The 19,471-nt window shown below is 30.7% G+C and overlaps 1 protein-coding gene across 1 annotated transcript in view; it reads right to left on the bottom strand.

The window, feature by feature from the left end:
- The window catches only part of LOC143197558 (uncharacterized), a 199,179-nt gene that overhangs the window by 97,930 nt on the left and 81,778 nt on the right, over nucleotides 1-19,471 (bottom strand). The window lies entirely within an intron of this gene.

Below are 19,471 nucleotides of genomic sequence, written 5' to 3' on the forward strand. Positions count from 1 at the left end.
TATTTTATTATGCGTTTTACATGCGTTTGCAAATATTTCCAATTGTCAAACGGTGTAATTACTTCAGTTGCTTTTCTTTAATTAAAATATCTCTTAAAATAAATTAATTCCGAGTCAAACTAACATTCCCAAATTATACTAGAGCCAAAATGGAAAATAATAGAGGTCTGGAAAGATTTATTTTTGAATTTCTAAAATCAAAATGATTAATTTAAAGTTTAGAAAAGAGTTTGAAACACAAATATCTCATTACCGCACTTTAAATATTAAATAATTGACCCTGAAGATAATACTTACTATAATAGTTTTAATCGTATTTTCCGTAAGTAAGTGTTGATATTTTTCTCAAATCAAATTTATGTGAAACCTAAACTTGAAGCATGATTTAATTAATTATATTTTTATTAATCCTGGTTTGTCGTTACTAAATTGAACTTATATTAGGGGATAATTGTTTGATTTCATTGTTTTGCATTATATTATTGAGTTGGTATTATATGAGAGATTATTTAAAAAACAATAATAATTTTTATTCTTTAATTTTCGTTGAAATATAGCGCATGTGAAAAATTAAATGTTTATAAGAGTAATATCAATTAAATTCTATGATTTAAAACTCCCCAAACTCGTCAGTAAATTGTATAAGGTCACGAATTTATTGTCGAAAATATTAGGATATAAATTTGTGGTTTGTAGATTATATGAGGTTATTTATTTAACTTCAACTATTATCGTTTCCCAATCTTAGTTAAATTGTTTTGAGTTCAACAATTAATAATATTTTCTATAGGTTCTGTAGAATTCATTGATGAAGTAATGTTCTCTAAATGTAACAGATATTATTTGTGCTTTACGTTTTGAAACATTGTAAATCGTTGATAACTTATTAGAGAATTAAGAAACAATATTAAAAAAACCTACATCTAAGTATCATCTAGTTTTGACATCCAATCTTTTATTGTTTTACAACATTTAGATAGCTAATCTAAGATAGCTAATAATTTTCTCTTTTACCATATGATTTAAATAGTTTAAAATTTGAATGATAAATAATATTCAGAATTTCCGAAAATGTGCCTGCTTGTCCTGTAAAAACAAAAGCTGTTTGTTAAAAACTAATAATATTCAAAATTCTATTTCAATCGCTCTGTATTCTCTTATTACGTATTTTATGACCGATAAGATTACCAAAGCGGCTAGCGACAAACGGAAGGTATAATTCGATGCCTTCTTAGTTTGTTTTTACTTCAAACAAAGGATCGATTGAGAGGCCAATTTGCCTCACCAGACAAAATCACCGCCTAGACGCTTTTCTTAATATTTTCAAATCTTATTAAAATTGCTACTATGCATTCTTAAAATTTAGTAGTTTGTTTAGTTTCTGGGTATTACTTCCATGCAAAGACTCTTGATAACTAAATACCATACCGGATAAATAATTTGAAACAGATTTGTTGCTTAATAATCATTTCAGGTATATTGAGATAAGTTTATCTAAATTACTTGTTCATCAGAAAGGCATGCAATGCAATAAAATCATAGATATTTAGTTTATATTTCATAGACTTCTCAGTTTAAAAATAAAATTTAATTCCATGCAAAACATTAAATTACATTTGCAGAGTTACTCGTAGATAGTTCCTAATTATTAAAGTAAATTGGATTAAAATAAAATAAAATTGTTTGGAAATCTGAGGTAATAAATTATTAAGACAATTGCAAAACTAAGCACGTTATTAAATTTGTTTTCTTAGAGACAATAAAATGATTTTAAAGAGGGTTACTGAATATGTTTTGAGTTTTTCTTTCTAACTTCATATTAGTATTAACATGGTAGAATATATCTGTTAACATGGTAAAAAGAAACTTTTAATAGTCCCATCATAAATGAATCTCCCCATAGTAAATTAAAGCGGTTTTTCCTTAATAATAAATTCTAGATAAAATAAAAGTCTTTATTGAATTTATAGTTGTATGGAATTTTCAAGTTTTACTAGGAGACTTCTTGTCATTTATATTTTTGTAAATTTTGAGAGATTCTATGATTAAATTATAACATATAAAGATAGAACTGTTTACTGAAACTTCTAAAAAGGAAGAAAATCGTAAAGTGCTTTGGTCATGTCAAGAGAAGGAAGCATAATTAAATTAATAGACTATTGACCTTTTTACTAATGTTAATTATTTTCATTATTACAAGGTTGACGAGCTCTAAATTTGTTGTCAGAATGACTGAGCGGTTTATAGTGAGTTAATAGTTAATCATTATTTAATTTTTAGACTTCATTGATGATTACCACTTGCCACATCGCTTATCCGCGATGGACTTGTCAAATTACAAGAAAAAGTATGTCATTGTAATTAAGGAATTGGAATTAAATATAAATTCTAAGATGATTTGGTTCCTTGAGTTGTTGCATTGTCTATATTTGTAATCATAGTGATTATAATATGATTATTTTTATAGATTTACTTTTAAAATTTATTTAATTGCAATTTGTAGAAGACATCTGACCTACTTCTTGTTAAATGAATGTCATATGAAAAGGGGTCGAATATTTCAATCACCGATTGCAATTATAGGAGAGTTGTTACAGTTACACCCAAACCTTGATCAGAAGAGTAATTATATTGTGTGAGTGCATCTAATTATCTAGGCCTCACGTGAGCATGAAAAAAAAAAGAAATTCCGCTTAAATAATAAAAAAAAGAAATCCCGTTAAAAAAAGAAGAATAAAAAAAAGAAATTCCATTAAAAAAATGATATTCCGTTTAAATAAAAAAAAATGAAGGATAAAGCAATCTTTTAGCATATAATTAAATATAAATAAAATTTAAAAAAATAATAAAAAAAAATTTAAATATTGTGGAGCTAATGTTTGAAGTTGAGTTTAGCATGTACGATTAAAATATAATAAAAAAAAGAAGTTGATGGAAGCTGTTTTGCCACTAATGTTCTTGAACGTGGCCTAAGCCAGTTTGCTTTGCTACTAAACCCAAATAATAATAATAATAATATGGTTAAAGTTGAAATGTTTTTGCCACCACCCCTCTTGAATGTGGCCGATGGCAGCTTGCTTTGCCACTACTGTTGTATAGTACGTGAACGACGGCAGATTGCTTTGCTACTGAACAAAAAAAAAAGGTCAAAGTTGACATGGTTTTGCCAACACCCCATCCTGTCAAAATATAAATAATTAAAGCCTACCTCAATATCTCTAGTACTGAAATTGAATAATGTTATGTTTCATGCTTCAAAATTATGTTTTGCCAATGATTCTTTTAGTCATTTTTAATTCGTAGCCAAACTAAAAATTGGATAATTCGAGAGCGAATAAAATTGTCAGAATGGTCGTGTGAGTAGAGTATACACCGTTTATTGGCCGTAAGCAGTTGGGTTGCGGACTCCTTTGAATATTCCAAGAAATATGGAGATCTCCTCTCCACACCTAATAATGTTGAGCGGCCACCAAATCGGGGCAGTCCTGGTACGAGTATGGCCCGAGAAAGAAGGAAGAGTCCTAATTCAAGGGCAATTGAATGAGCTTCTGAGCCGGCTACACGAATAAAACATAATAGAATCCAGTAGTTTTATTATAAAAACCACGAGTCACACTCCATTCTCACATATATAATACATATTATAGCTTTTAAAATTTTATAGTACAAATCGTGTGGAATAAAAGCCGTTTTCAACATTTGACAAATATTCGATCACAAATAAATAACCAAGCTCCAAATCAAAACAAATTAAGTAAAATAAAAGATGCATATTTTATTTCGTTTTACTCCAGCAAATCCAGGTCAGAAGCAATCCATTTGTTCTTTAAGTAAGTGCAATCTGCATCATGTTTCATCATTCACTGAATTTACTGTAGAATGTACCGCTGCGATTTCTTCTACACTATCGCCGTTAATAATTCACTTTCTCTACATGAACGTTTACATTTTCTATTATCCAAACCTTTGCTGAGTCACTTCAATCCGGGTACGAAACTGTCCCTGATACACGACGGCTATTGACAATTTAAGCACTGAACTTGTAGTTTCAATAATTTTACGAACTTATTAAATTTACAAACAAGTACTGATGAGTTATCCCTAGCCGTAGACTCCAAGAATTTGGAGGAGGAATATCGAAGATCTAAGGCCACCGGAAGAAGAACTGACGAAGACGAAGGAAAGACAAACCAAACTGACCGAACGAGGCTATAGTCGTTCTCACACAGGACAAGAGATGCAAGTCTCACTGTAAGACCATTATATCTTGTTTCTATTTTCACTTATCCTTTTATATTGCCAACATCTTTATTACATTTCATTTTTATAAAAATTTAACCACCGTGACTCACTTTAAGAAACATGGCAACTGAAAACTAAAGTACTCAAGCAACTTATACTTTAAATTCTGGTAAGGCAATTCTAATAATTAATATTTATGATGGCAGTCGTTCAAAATTACACAATTTTAATGACTTGTATTGATTTCGTTTTTTCAAAATTTTTTTCAAAACAAAACGAACTAGATATAATACTTTTTTTATAAAAAGTCGAATGGAAGGTCTAGCTTTAAATTGTATTGGTTTAACAGAACTCAATACCTCTCCTACATGGAATAAACCATAGAATAGATACTATATGAAACTATATTGTCTTCCTGTTCTAATGGCAGTCCATTCTTTCGAGTCGATCGGTACGGTTGATTTGAACAAAACAACAAAAAAATATAGAATATTTAGATTTCGTATTACATTAACAATTATATACTAATAATAATTAAATTGTTGTATTATTCTTGGTGGTCTAACATATATAGGGTTTAAAATATGGAAGTACAGGGGTAAGTACAGAAAGAAACAGAAAGTAAGATTAAATTTCTAAAAGTTATAAAATCTAAACGGAACCAGTAATTTTTCAAAAATCACCCGTTCATATGATCTGTTCGTATTTGGGTAGAAGCAATATAGTTTGGAAGAAACTGTTGCTCCGAAGCTAAAACCACCCCTAGCCTGCAGATATACGAAATGTGGGACAAGCTCCACAAAAATGAACTCAAAAAGGAAGCCGTGATTAATTCACACGAAGAGAGAGTTCTTTTGAGAGTCAAATAACATATGAAACTCAATATTAATAAACGGCTATTTGTATTAACTTGATTATTTTACCAAATTCTATTATTACATCAAAATAGAATAATAAATATAATTAATGAAGTAATATAAAATATTAATTAAAAAAAACTCCAGCTCTTAAACTGGCTATACTTTATAATTTGATAAAGCAGATGGTGCAATAAACATATAAGTCCGTTTAAACTTAAATACCCTTAAATATGGAACATGCAATACATTTAAAATTTAGATTTTACGAAACGACGAAAAATTGATATAGAACTAAATAACATTTTACCTCCAAAGCTTTTAGATAAACGAGTAACCCCAGAAGACAATCTTCCATATAAGTAATCGATCGCTATTATATTTATCAACAGACTAAATATAAAATTACTTGTAGATCCGGGAGCTTCTATACCTCTAATCTTCTTTAATTTATAGGAAACTGAATCAAGAAAATTTTATAATATTTGGAATAAATGGAACCTCCATTATATTATCTCACAGCATAAATCCTAAAACTTTTCCAAAAATCCTCTTTTGATGGTATGTCGGGTTTAGATTTTCCTAGAGAAGTAACAAATTTAATAAAGATTTTGAATCTTAATTGCTTATAAACAGAGAAAGTTAGGCACTATTATAAATCAAAGACAATCCTCATCCAAAAATTCATCCAATTACTAATGACGCAAAGAAGCGAATTATGTGAAACAAATGTGTAATAAAACATTATGTATAGAAAGTTTTGACAGTTTTTTAAATAAAGATAAAACTTTAATTCTCAGTTGAAAAATAAAATATTAACTAAAAACAAATTCAGAAAATCCCATATTCACAAAAATTAAGAAAAACAAAAACTCCAAAACAAAGAAGTAAAAAATCAAATTCAAAATCTTTTTGATAAAGGGAATCATCATTCGTGATACAATAACGCCATGGAATTCTCCAATTAGGGTAAGTGTCGAAAAAAAATAGACCGAATAACAAAATGAAATCTATAATAGATATCGTATACCAAGAAAAGAAAAAGAATTTAAATCATTTTTAGGTCTTATTGTGTATTATAGAAGATTTGTTTAAAATTTCGCTGAAATTGCTATTGAAAAATATTCAATCTGTAACATCATCAGAAATAAGAACATATTTTGAAAAATGTAAAAAAATTCTGACTTCTGATATAAAATTGGACCAGCTCTTTCCCACCTGGGGGATAATGATAAAACGAAACGACCTGTAGCTTCTCGAACATTAACAAACCTGGAAATAGAATACTCAATAACTTAGCTTTTATGGAGTAATATTTCAATTAGTCATCGATCACAGACCAGAAACAATCAATATCACATAATACAAAAATAAATAATATAATTCAAGCGTTCAAAAATAAATCCAAGGGTGTCCTTCATTAAATCTCATCATGATTACAGTAAGAAAGGCCAATATCAAATATCTAGTTTCTTGTGCATCACATGGGCATTGGGTGTGTGATACTTTACATTAACGGTTAACGGTAAGTGACAGACATTAGATCCAATAATATGATATAAACAAGATTTTTGAAGTCGGTGCCGAGCAACCAATTTAATTTAATTTGTTCGTGATTTAAATTTCAGTATGACACAAAATTATATTATTATTTTAGTATTGTTTTGGCTCGGTATTAAGCTAAATTGTGTTGATATAATATATTATAAAATCCGTGTAATAGATAGGTTAAATAAGGCTCTGTTGATTTTTAATTTAGTTATTACAACGATTATTATGAATGTATGTTTTTTTAAAACATTTTACCGTTAAAAAAATCGATCGTTAAAGTTCAATTACTTTTAATATAATTTAGGTTGGTTCATTATTTACTTATTGAAGTCGTTTCAATTAAATTGCTAAAAATAATTTTACAAATGCTTAATTTTAATATTAAAATATTTCATAAAGACTTACATAATCGTCAGTCGAAACACATCTAACATCACATATTAAGTAAATTAATTTAAATGATTGCTATTTCAAATTTAATCCTGTGATTTAAAAATCCCCAAACTCGTCAGTAAATAGTATACCCTAACGACTTTATTTTATTAATTAATAAGTTAAAGTTGCCTTTCTACCAACGAGGTTTTATCTGTACAGGACCCACTGTTTAACGTGGGCTTCGAACCACGGTCCTCGGCTTAAGCCTACCGACTGGTGAGTAACCAACTTAGAAATCATCCCAGAAGAAATCCGGTCATACACAGCCTGGTTACTGGCGAGACTGGAATTTTGACTTTTCGGATTTTGAACTCTAGCTTATGACGATCACAAACATAAATTTACGACAATGCCCCAGCAGGATTCAAACCCATGACTATCGCTAACAGTAGATGGACCGTCCTATAGCGATTATCACCGCATCAACCAAGCTGGTCACTACTTTATTGTCGACAACACATTAGGAGATAATATAATTTTGGGTTATAGAATAAATGAGGCTATATATACTTCAATATTTACTCCGCTTCAGTCTTAGTTAATTGTAGTGTTCGTTCGTGGAAGTAAAGTTTTCTCTAAAACTAACAATATCAGTTATTGGTATTGTATGGTCAGTATTGGTATGTTATCAGTATTGGTGGTTTTTGTTTAGATACATTGTAAAACGCTAATAGCTTAAAAGCAAATAATTAATATTGCTGGATATTCGGAAAAATAGTAACATCTTAATTATTAGAAAATATTATATATATATTATATATATATATATATATATTATATATATTATATATTTTGATATCAAACCCTTAATTAATTTAAAACATTTTACCTATGTGTTAATTTTCTCATTTGACATAAGATATGAAGTATTTAATTAAAATCTAAGTGATAACTGATATTCAAAATGTCAGAAAATATATGTTTGTCCTATAAGAACAAAAGCTGTTTGTTGAAAACTCATAATATTCAAAATTATTTCGCTCTTAAAATCACTCTGTATAATTTATTACGTTATATTATGATCGATATGATTATCAATACAGCAAGCGACACACAGAGGGTTAAATCTGTTATCAGAAAAGCATTAATGCAATAAAATAATATTTGGTTCATAACATTTCATGGATTTCTCAGGAAAAAAACATCAAATTCTATTCCAGAATATTAAATATTAAGGTTGCTGGAATCTGTTGGGAGCTTATTCTTTCAAAATTCGTAATCGGCAAACCCTGATAACATGATAAAAGGAAACATATTAATAGTCCCATCATAAAAGATCCTATAGTAAAAATTAAAGCAATCTTTCCTTAATAATAAAATAAAATCTCTTAAATTTAAAGTAAAATTCTCAATTGAATGTGAAGTTGTAGGGAATTATCAATTTTTAACAGAAGACTATGCATTGTCATTTACATTCTTGAATAATTATTAGACGAATGATTAAATTAATATATGGAAAAATTTCTAACTAAATTAGATCTTGGAACCTTAATTAGTAAAGAAAAGGATTTATTACATTCATGACATTAAAAAGTCTTGAGCTTCAAAGTTGTATCAGTATGACTGAGCAGGTTTTAGCCGGTTTAATAATAAAGTTATATATCACTTATAGTTATCATTGATGATTACCAGAAACCACATTGCTGGTACCTGATGGGCTTGTCAAATTACATATAAAAGGATGTTATTGGAATTAGGGAATAGGAATCCAACATAATCCTAAAATGACTTAAATTCTTGAGTTTTACATTATTATATTAATTATATTTATAATCATAATGATAATTATATCGATTTAATTTTAAAATTGATATATTGAATTGTAATTTCAGACCGAACATTGCTGTGCGATTGTAATAAGAAAGGATTTTTAAGGCTTATCTAAAAAAAGAAAAGCAGCAGAAAAGCAAATAAATCCTGCGAGCATATTCGAATATATAGGCCATGAGAGTATACAATATCTTATATTATCACAAAATCTGTACAAAAAAGTTCTGAAATTGTATCCGAGTGGAGCACAATATAACAATTTCTATAATGAAATATAGAACGAATAAGTAAAAAATATAGTTGGCTGAATAATAAATAATTAAATTATCAAACAATCAATTGCTAGTTCAATTAATGTTAATTAGATTCACAAATTAGTATTTAAAAATAAAATTAAAGTATGTCGAAGAAACTGGCATTCTACTCGTTCAGTAATTTGAACAGTTTTAATTAATGACTGAAACATTAAAATCCTGTGAATTGTTAATAAAAAAAAACATTTGTATTACCGAGATTCGGAGCTTAACGTGTTGGTCGCAATAGAAGTACGATGTTGAAAGCTGGTGTGCTTTGTATTTAGATTGTTGAATGGTACCAAAAAAGTTACTTAGGTAGTTGCAAAGTGGAATGATTCGCCACTGTGTTGGGATTATACGTTACTACAAATGTCGAAAGCCGGCCTTTGCCAGTGTAAGAAAAAAAGTACTGAAGTGGTGAAAAGAAGTTGGGGTTTACTAGTGGCGGTTGAAAGGCGAACGTTTTGCCATTGGGGTATTTTATTAATGTAAATGCTGAAGAGCGGAGCGCATTGACTAGGTTAGAAGATGGAAAGCTTAGCCGAAACAAAAAGTTGAAAGGTGAAAGTTCTGTCATAAAATGAAAAAAAAAAGAACGAACCGAAGGTTTACCATAAATAAAAAGAAAGCAGAGCAACTCGCCTTTGTGAATTACAGTACATTAAATACATTGCTAAAATTGAGGAAAAAATATACTGCATATATTGAAATTATCTTTAATCGGTGGCAAGGCAAGACGATTTTGATTGATATAGAGTTGAAATTAGAATTCTCGACAAGGATACTTACAGTTTTCTTTTTGCAGACAAGCTGGGAGACTGGTCAGTTCGAGAGCGAATTAAATTAACAAAATGGTCATGTGAGGATTTGTCCCTTATCCTAAGGGAGTAGCTCGAGTACAACCCTAGTTGGGGAAACTTAGAAGAGTGTACCGCAGCATAGTGGCGGTTCACGTTAGGCGTGTAGGCGATCGAGATTTATTTCGCAATATCTGCAGTATTTTTAATAACACTTTAAGTATGAAAATATCATTAAATCTTTAAAATTGGGTATCAATTTTATAACTTTTTTATAATGTTTAAGAAAAATATTTATTTATTTAAAAAATATCGGCTGAAAAAATTCGATATTTAAAAAAAATATCTATATATTGATATTTTTTTCGGCATCCATAATTTACGCGACACAGTTACACCTCGTCTATTCTCATCATATATAGTAGTTGCAAAGTTAAAAACCGTTACGAGAGCTTCTGAAATTAATCTAGTCGATATATAGATCGACTGATGGCAATGACGTGGATTTGGAGTAAAACGAACATTGTGATATAACATTAAACAGTATTTCATTAAAGAAATATGTAGTCAATACTAGCCAAATATATGATGATTTGGCGACCTAGCAAAGAAAGGATGGCGACGAATTTAGATCGCTTCCACTTTGATATAATAACGATTCACCTATAAAGAAGTTCAGTTCCAACCTTCGTAGGGTGAAGACGTATTTTCAATACGGTCCAAGCTATAAAAAGATACCTTTCTTAAAAAAAACCCAGTATTTTATTACGTTTATTTAATTGCGGCTATCCGTCTCTCAGTGGACCTAAAGTGTAGTGAATACGTGTTTACGTGACCAGACAAAAGGACTGCATCTCATTTTTATTAGTGTTTAAAATTATTTCATCTTATTTTACAACAGTCCTTTTGAAATTCATTTATAGTATATATAGTAAAAAACTAGTGCTAAAATAACGTAAGTAAAAAATGAAGTGCGTGAAATAAACAATGTATTTATTTTATTTTTTTTATCCTCTGGAAGTAAATTAAATAAAATATTAAAAATTAAAAAATGGCAAACCATAGCGATTCAACCAAATCACCTGCACACTTTGATATACGAATATAACAAACAGCAATAACGCAAACTCCACCATCAGAATGGACTACAGTCATTAACAAAAAACGATTGAGAAGTCCAGAAGAAGAAATCGCGAGGAAACAAACAAGAATCAGTGACTATTGGTTGCAGAAACCGATAGAGACAAAAAAGAGTTTTAGCAACCTGACGGAAGAAATTGAAGAGAACATACAACCAAGCCCTGAAAAAGTTGTTGCCAAACCACCACCAATAACAGTCTATAAGGTAGGAATAATAAAAAACATCCATGACTTATTGAAAACCATTACTACGAACTACACAATTAAAACAGTGAGCTATGAAACAATTAAAATCCAATTGTTCGAAGCGGATCACTTTAAAGTTCTTATAAAAGAATTAGATGAAAGAAACACCCAATACCATACATTCAGGCCAAAATCAGAGAGAACATTTAAATTCGTGTTAAAAGGATTACATCACGGGACGGACTTTAACACCATCAAGGTAGCACTAGCTGAAAAAGGCCACGAGGTCGTAAATATTCACAATATACGACATCACACGACAAAAAAACCTCTGCCTATGTTTTATATAGACATAAAACCTAATGGAAATAATAAGGCGGTGTATGAAATCACCAAATTGGAAAATAATATTATTAAATGCGAACCACCACATATAAAAAGAATTATACCACAATGCACAAGGTGCCAAGCGCACGGGCACACAAAGACTTACTGTCGCAAATCATATAGATGCGTAAAATGTGCAGGAGAACATAAGACAGGAGATTGTACTCGTAAAGTTCGCGATGAAAAAGTGAAATGTGTTAACTGTAACGGAAATCATCCAGCGAACTACAAGGGTTGCGCAGTTCACAAGCAACTACAGCAGAAACTCTATCCTGCCTTGAGGGAAAAAAGGCATCAACAAAAACAATCCACTACTACCAATCTACCACTACCAACCAGAACAAGTCAACCAGACATAACTTATGCCCAAATAGTTGAAAATGGTTCAGCACAAAAACGAGAGACAATATTTCAACCTACTGAAACTAGCAACATCACAAGATTAGAAAATATGATGGCCAAACTAATGGATCAAATGAGTACGATGCTTGGTCTACTCACAACCGTCGTAAGCAAACTTGCCTAATGCCTGAAACCAATAGCTACAAAATCGCCGTCTGGAATGCCAATGGGCTCCAACAACACGCCAGGGAACTAAAAATTTTCGTAAATGAACAAAATATTGACGTTATGATGGTTTCCGAAACACACTTTACGGACAAAAATTATTTGAAAGTTCCTAAGTATAAGCTTTATCATACAAATCACCCTGATGATAAAGCACATGGAGGTACAGCCATAATAATTCGAGATGATATAAAGCATTTCGAAAAAGAAAAATTCCGCAAAGACTACCTGCAAGCCACCAGTATAACCATAGAGGAAGCCCATGGACCATTAACAATTTCTGCGATTTATTGCCCACCCAAACATAACAACAAGGCAGAACAATTTCAAGAATTCTTCAGTACGCTAGGTAATAGATTTATAGCAGGAGGAGATTATAATGCAAAATATTTAATGTGGGGTTCAAGAATAATAACCTCAAAAGGTAGAGAACTGCTCAAAGCCATAAGTATAGATAACTTACAACATATCTCTACTGGTGAACCAACATATTGGCCTTCAGACAGAAATAAAAAACCAGATACAGATTTCTGTATTACAAAAAATATTGATCCAAAAAAGTGTCAGGCAGAATCATGTTTCGACCTGTCTTCTGATCATTCAGCAATAATAGTAACAATTTCTTCAAAAATTACCATCAAAGATAAACCCCCTTCTCTGTGCAATAATAGAACTAACTGGCCCTCATTTAGAGAAAACTTAGACCAAAATATCTCTCTAAACTTACCGTTACAAACTGAAATGGATATAGAAATAGCAGCAATAAATCTTACAAAAAATATACAGGAGGCAGCATATTCCGCGACTCCCAACAGTGAAACATTTCCAAGAAAAAATACACATATATCATGTACAATACAGAAAAAGATAGCAGAAAAAAGAAAGTTACGACGAAATTGGCAACAGCAAAGGACTGAAGAGAATAAAAGAAAATTTAATAGGGCCATAAAAGAGCTGAGAGTTCTAATCCAAATCGAACAGAACCAAGGCATTCAAGAATACCTAGAAAACTTGACATCAACTGAGGCTACAGACTATTCGTTGTGGAAAGCAACAAAAAAGCTTAGGAGATCCCAGCAGCATAACCCACCTATTAAAACAAGCGAAAATAATTGGGCGAGAAGCAATAAAGAGAAGGCCGACATTTTCTCAAAACACTTAAAAAATGTTTTTAAACCTTTCCAGTCTCAGCTACATAAAGATGACGAAAATAAAATTACTAGCTTTCTAGATTCGCCATTTCAAATGGATTTACCGCACGAGAAATTAACGGTCAAAAAAGTTAAACATACAATAATGAGAGAGATTAATATTAAAAAAGCTCCTGGTTATGACTGAATTACTGGCAAAATTTTAAAAGAACTATCAGAAAAGGCTATAAAACTATTAACATATATATTTAATGCTATGCTACGAATTAATTACTTCCCTAGTATCTGGAAAGTAGCTAAAATATTAATGATACTTAAACCAGGAAAAATACCAGAAGATGTGACCTCCTACCGACCTATAAGTTTATTACCAATAATCTCGAAAGTTTTCGAGAAATTATACATAAAAAAACTAAACTATATAATAGAAAAAAGAAAAATTATTCCAGAACATCAGTTTGGCTTTCGCAATAAGCATGGGACCATAGAACAAGTGCATAGACTTGTAAACCAAATAAACGCTGACCTAAATGCCAAAAGATACTGTTCGGCTGCTTTCCTAGACATATCTCAGGCTTTTGACAAAGTATGGCATACGGGCTTGCAGGTTAAACTAAAGAAACTTCTCCCTCATCCGGACTATCAGTTACTAAAATCGTATCTCACTGACAGACATTTTATTGTAAATCAAGGCGATGAATATACCGAACTAAATCCCATATATTCAGGAGTTCCGCAAGGTAGTGTACTGGGTCCAGTACTGTATCTTCTGTATACGGCTGATCTGCCCACCACAAAAATAACTACTGTGGCAACATATGCAGACGATACAGCAATCTTAGCATCCCATGAAGATCCAGTCACAGCATCAATAAACCTACAAACCCACCTGGAGCAAATACAATTATGGTTGAAGACATGGCGCATTAAAGCCAATGAATCAAAATCCACGCATATAACGTTTACCCTGCGTAGAAGAACATGTCCACCAGTAAATATCAATCATCGTCAACTCCCCCAAGCAGAGCATGTTAAATATCTTGGTATGCATTTAGATCGACGCCTAACCTGGAAGAAGCACATACTCTCTAAACGGAAACAACTAGGACTAAAATTATATCAAATGTATTGGCTCATTGGGCGCAAATCCAAGTTATCATTAGATAACAAGGCATTGCTGTATGAGTCTATACTCAAGCCCATTTGGACATATGGAATTCAACTATGGGGTACCGCTAGCAAATCTAATATATCCATCATTCAACGGTTCCAAAATAAGGTGTTGCGTGCCATTGTTGATGCTCCGTACTATATTTCAAATAAAGTGATACAACGCGATATTCCTCTAGAACCTATAACGAGTGTAATCCAACGTGTTTGTGTGAAGAACTTCGAAAGAGTGTCAGTGCATCCCAATGTACTCGCTAATCAGCTAAATATGCGACGTGATAGTGAAGTGCGTAGACTAAAACGTTTAACACCACCTGATCTGATTACTGGACATATGTAGAGTTTAGAATAAGCATTAGAATAAGTCTAATTAATTAAGATAATATTTTATACAGAAGATTGCTTAATGAAGTGATTTTCTACATGCCATGTATATATAATATAAACAGAAGAAATACTTATTGCCAATAGGGCAGATTGTGGACTCACGAAGAGTAATAAAAAAAAACCTATAAAGACATACTGTATAATCATTGGTATAGATACATCTTTTGTTGATTAGAACTTTAATTTAAATTAGAAGCAAATTGAATTCAGATGATATTCATATTAGATAAAGATTCCTTTAAATAATATTTGCAGCCGTAAAAAAATCATGCGACTAAACATCACCTAGGATTGGTTAATTACAGGTAAAACTAATGTAAATGATTTTACAGGTAACTGCAGGTAACGGGGTAAAATAGCCATGTATTAAAAACCAATAACAGTTTGGATTTGCTTATTCAAAATATTCCAATACTTCAATTTAAAATACTTAGAAATAACAAATCTCATAAGAGTGTGAAATGAGACTCAAAAAGGCTTTGTCGTTCAAATTGTCACTTAAGCCTCTATTTCTCAGACAAAACTAAATATGCTGCAAGAATGACAATCTCAATCGACATTAAATATATCGATATCAGAACAAACCATGGATTAGATTGGAATAATGCTCAGTAAATATACTGGTTAGAGTAACTGGCAAAACGGATTGTTTTAAAATATTTGTTTTAAAAATTTAGAACAATCTCTCAGAGATGTCATTTTAAATAAATGGCAAGGGATGAAAACAATTAATATCAGACCGGACTAATTAGACAAATTTTTTACTGACGTAGAGCTACGAGTGTCGAATGAATTAAAAATACATGGACATTAAAAGAATATATTAATGTCGACAAAAATTGCTTTTAAAACATTGATAAATATAACACAACGTTGTCTATCATTAGACCATTTGCAGAACTACCCAAAAACTACCTACGTCGACGTCATAAGTATCATTTAAGGGATTATTAAATATTCCAAATAAATAGCATGTACAAATGATAATACACTCCTTCAACACCAATTTATAGGTGTATTTTAAAGTTTAGTTCTGATGATTTGAGTATCACCGTCACGAAAGGAACATGCTCCAGTGGCATACAGTTTGCTTTAGCCTAGAATAAATCATTCGACTACAGATCGTTTTTAATTTAATTATTGGCCTTGTGGCGAACTATTTGAGCATCAAGAACCTAACTTTAACATTTATACAGTAAATAAAAATTATCCCAATATTCACTCAGTAGGCTTTTAATTAACAAACCACTGATTTTAATTAAATACACAGGATAGGCAGTACTTATATTTTGATTTCTTCATATCAGCCTTATTCTCAAAGACTATTTCTTAATTTTTAAAAAATCTATTTTATTATTTTGAATGTCAACAATGAGTCGGTGTCATTCAGACAGAAAGTCGGCAAAATCAAACCAGATATTTGAGATTGACACTGGCAACCAATGTTTCCCGCGATGGCACAATGAAGGTCTGTATTAATATCCCTAACAAACGAGGAGGAAATGGCTAATCTATTTATATTAAAATAGAAATAAAGACACGGGGATCTTTACCCCACTTCAGATGTTCTGCATAGAAAAATAGAAATTTCACTGGGGAAATGTTTTGCTTAGTTCAATCAACGTTAGCGCAACGATCGGAAGTTGCGATGGGCTACTTTTTAAATTGAACCAGCCACTATAATGGAATGTGATTGGTTCGGTGCGAAGCCATCATTTTCTATGGGCAACCATTGTTGGTTGAAAATTTTAGTCTTTGTTAAAGTTAAAAAATCTTCGTTTTACGTTGGGCATATATTCTCTTTTACATTATTTTATATTGAGTAATATAAAAATGTATTACGATGCATCCGTGTAGTAAAAGATGTAGTGTAACTGAGCGTAAATCTACTACCAAAATTAGACATCTTTTCCAAAAAATTAGTCGTTTCGATCTAACTATCTCAATTCTTGTTCAAGTCTTAGAATATCAAAACTTTATTCCTAAAATCTTGAAAACAAAATTTAGATTCGATAGGTTCCAGAAATTGAATAGATTTGAAAAAGTTTTTACGGTAGCAGTTAAATTTCATAAAAAATATTAACCGTATAAAGATAAGCTATATTCAATATTTATACTAAATATATCTAATAAATTTATATTCTGATAGAAAAACTCTTCTCTAACATTCAACAATTTATTTTCTTGGCTATAAAAATATACAAGAATATAATGATGGTCGCCACACCTTTTAGTTAAGATTTATTTTATCAGCAGTTAAGGCAGAGAGATCTTTTACAATATATTTATATTATTTTATAACTTTTCAGTATACTGATGAATTCAGCTAAACGCTCTAAAATTTGAGCATATTTAGAAAAAGAATCCTCAACTTCTGCTATCTGCAATCCCCAAGCAATATAGTCAGTATTTGGTGTTACAAATAATGTTGAGGCGATACAAAAATTTATCAGGAAAAAGATATTCCATTCTAACTTCTAAAAATACAAATACGGTACTACAACTCAAAAAGACACTTATACTTACAAATAATGTATTTCATCTGAAGATATTTGGATAATAAAACTAGCTTGAATGAAAGATATAATTACACCAGGTGCTGCAGTATTTAGAAATGCCACTTATTGGGCGTTTGGAAAACCCATTAGATTTTTGGCAAGCCCTTAAAATGATATTAATTGATTTATATCAGTTACATTTAAAATATTCTGCCGTAATTAAAAATATCTGAACGAAATGATAAAAATGCTTTATTTATTATTGAACAGAAAGATTTTTTAACACATATCGAGAAATTAATCGAAATATTATCTATTAATGCTATAAAAACAGTCAAAATATTCTACTATTTATCATTCTCAATTTTAATCTTTTTACCCTAATGCATTAACAATCTTAAAAAATATCGCACCAAAATGCTATAATAATAGTATACAATATATTGTTATTTACAAGCAAACTACCAAAAAAATCATACTACATATATTACATATAAATCTAAGTAAGCATAAATTGGGTACATTTTTGTCAAGATCGCGGGTAGGACTACAGAGCCAGAACATTAAAAACCAGTCGAATGAAACAAGGAGAACAAACAGTAGTAACTAAAAGTACGACTGAAACAGTCAATAGTAAAAAGTAGGCAATTACTAAACAGTCGATAGTTCGCAACACTAATATATTTATATGTAGGAATAATTATAAATTTGCAATAATTGTATTTCATCTATTGTCGCTAAATTAAATCTCTTCACCTAAATACCGGCTGTCCTTCTGACTTCAGATCTTATGATTTGATGACTATTTTAACTAAATCGTTGTTCTAATGAAGAAACGTTTATAGTTCTTGGACAATAGAACTGAGCACAACGCCTATAAATGTCTATCCGATTAGCTCATAAAATAAATTTGTAACAATCGATGATCAACATCTCGTAGTTGTAACAGTGTCTCTAATAAGTTACAAAAGTGTCCTAGTATCTGTATTTTATTCAGCTTTTTAACTTATCTGACAGGGAATATATAAATAAAATATTAAAAATAACAGTATTTAAAATAAAATTAGAGAACGCACCATATAATTCTGAACTATCCCTCATACTGATGATACAGAACTAGCTAAAAAATACCCTGCCTAGCATCTCGGACCAGAGCCTCTTGAAAATCGTTCACACATGGCTAGAAAAAAAAAACATCTGATATCTTGAATGAACTATATCCGTTCGCCGCCGGAAAGGTCCCAAAGTCCTAGTTCACGACATATCTCAAATACAAATTTAAAATTAGGTTACCAAATAAGCTTTAAGGTATGGTACCTTCAAAGTGACCATGAAATTGAACTGCACAATACGCGTACATCAAGCAATGTTATTATGAATAATAGCCAAGAAATGGCTGAGTAATTTCCCATCCCAGAAAGTAATAAGCGCAATGGATCTGGTGGTGAAAACAATTCTTGCAATTTAACTAGTCCCAAAACCAAGAAATAAAAATCAAATTTAAAAGTTACTTGATAGTTAGTTACTTGATCATCATTCGTGATTCAATATCGCGATGGAACTGTCCAATTAAGGGATGTGCCGAACAAAGACTAGACTGGATAACAAAATGAAATCCATAAAAGATATCGTATATCCAGTAAAGAAAAAGAATTAAAATCATTTTTAGATCTTATTGTATGTTATAGAAGATTTGTTTATAATTTCGCTGAAATTGCTATTAAAAAAATTACAGTTCGTAACATCACTAAAAATAAGAACATATTTTGAAAAATGTAAAGAAATTCTAACATCCGATAGTATTTTAATATGTCGTAATTTTGAGAAACAGTACATACTAATAACAGATGCAGAAAATTGGAGCCGCTTTTTCCGACCCATAATACAAAGATAAATAATAAAATTCAAGCGTTCAAAATTATAGCCAAATGTGTCCTTCATCAAATCCCATCATGGTTACATTAAGAAAAGCCAATAACAAATATCTAGTTTAGCGTTGGGAACTATCGACTGAAAACGGTCGAACCAGTCGATCGT

The sequence above is a fragment of the Rhynchophorus ferrugineus genome, unplaced genomic scaffold (genome assembly GCF_030347505.1).
Source record: "Rhynchophorus ferrugineus isolate W39M unplaced genomic scaffold, kcgeb_rfMv2 rfM5, whole genome shotgun sequence".
NCBI lineage: Eukaryota > Metazoa > Arthropoda > Insecta > Coleoptera > Curculionidae > Rhynchophorus > Rhynchophorus ferrugineus.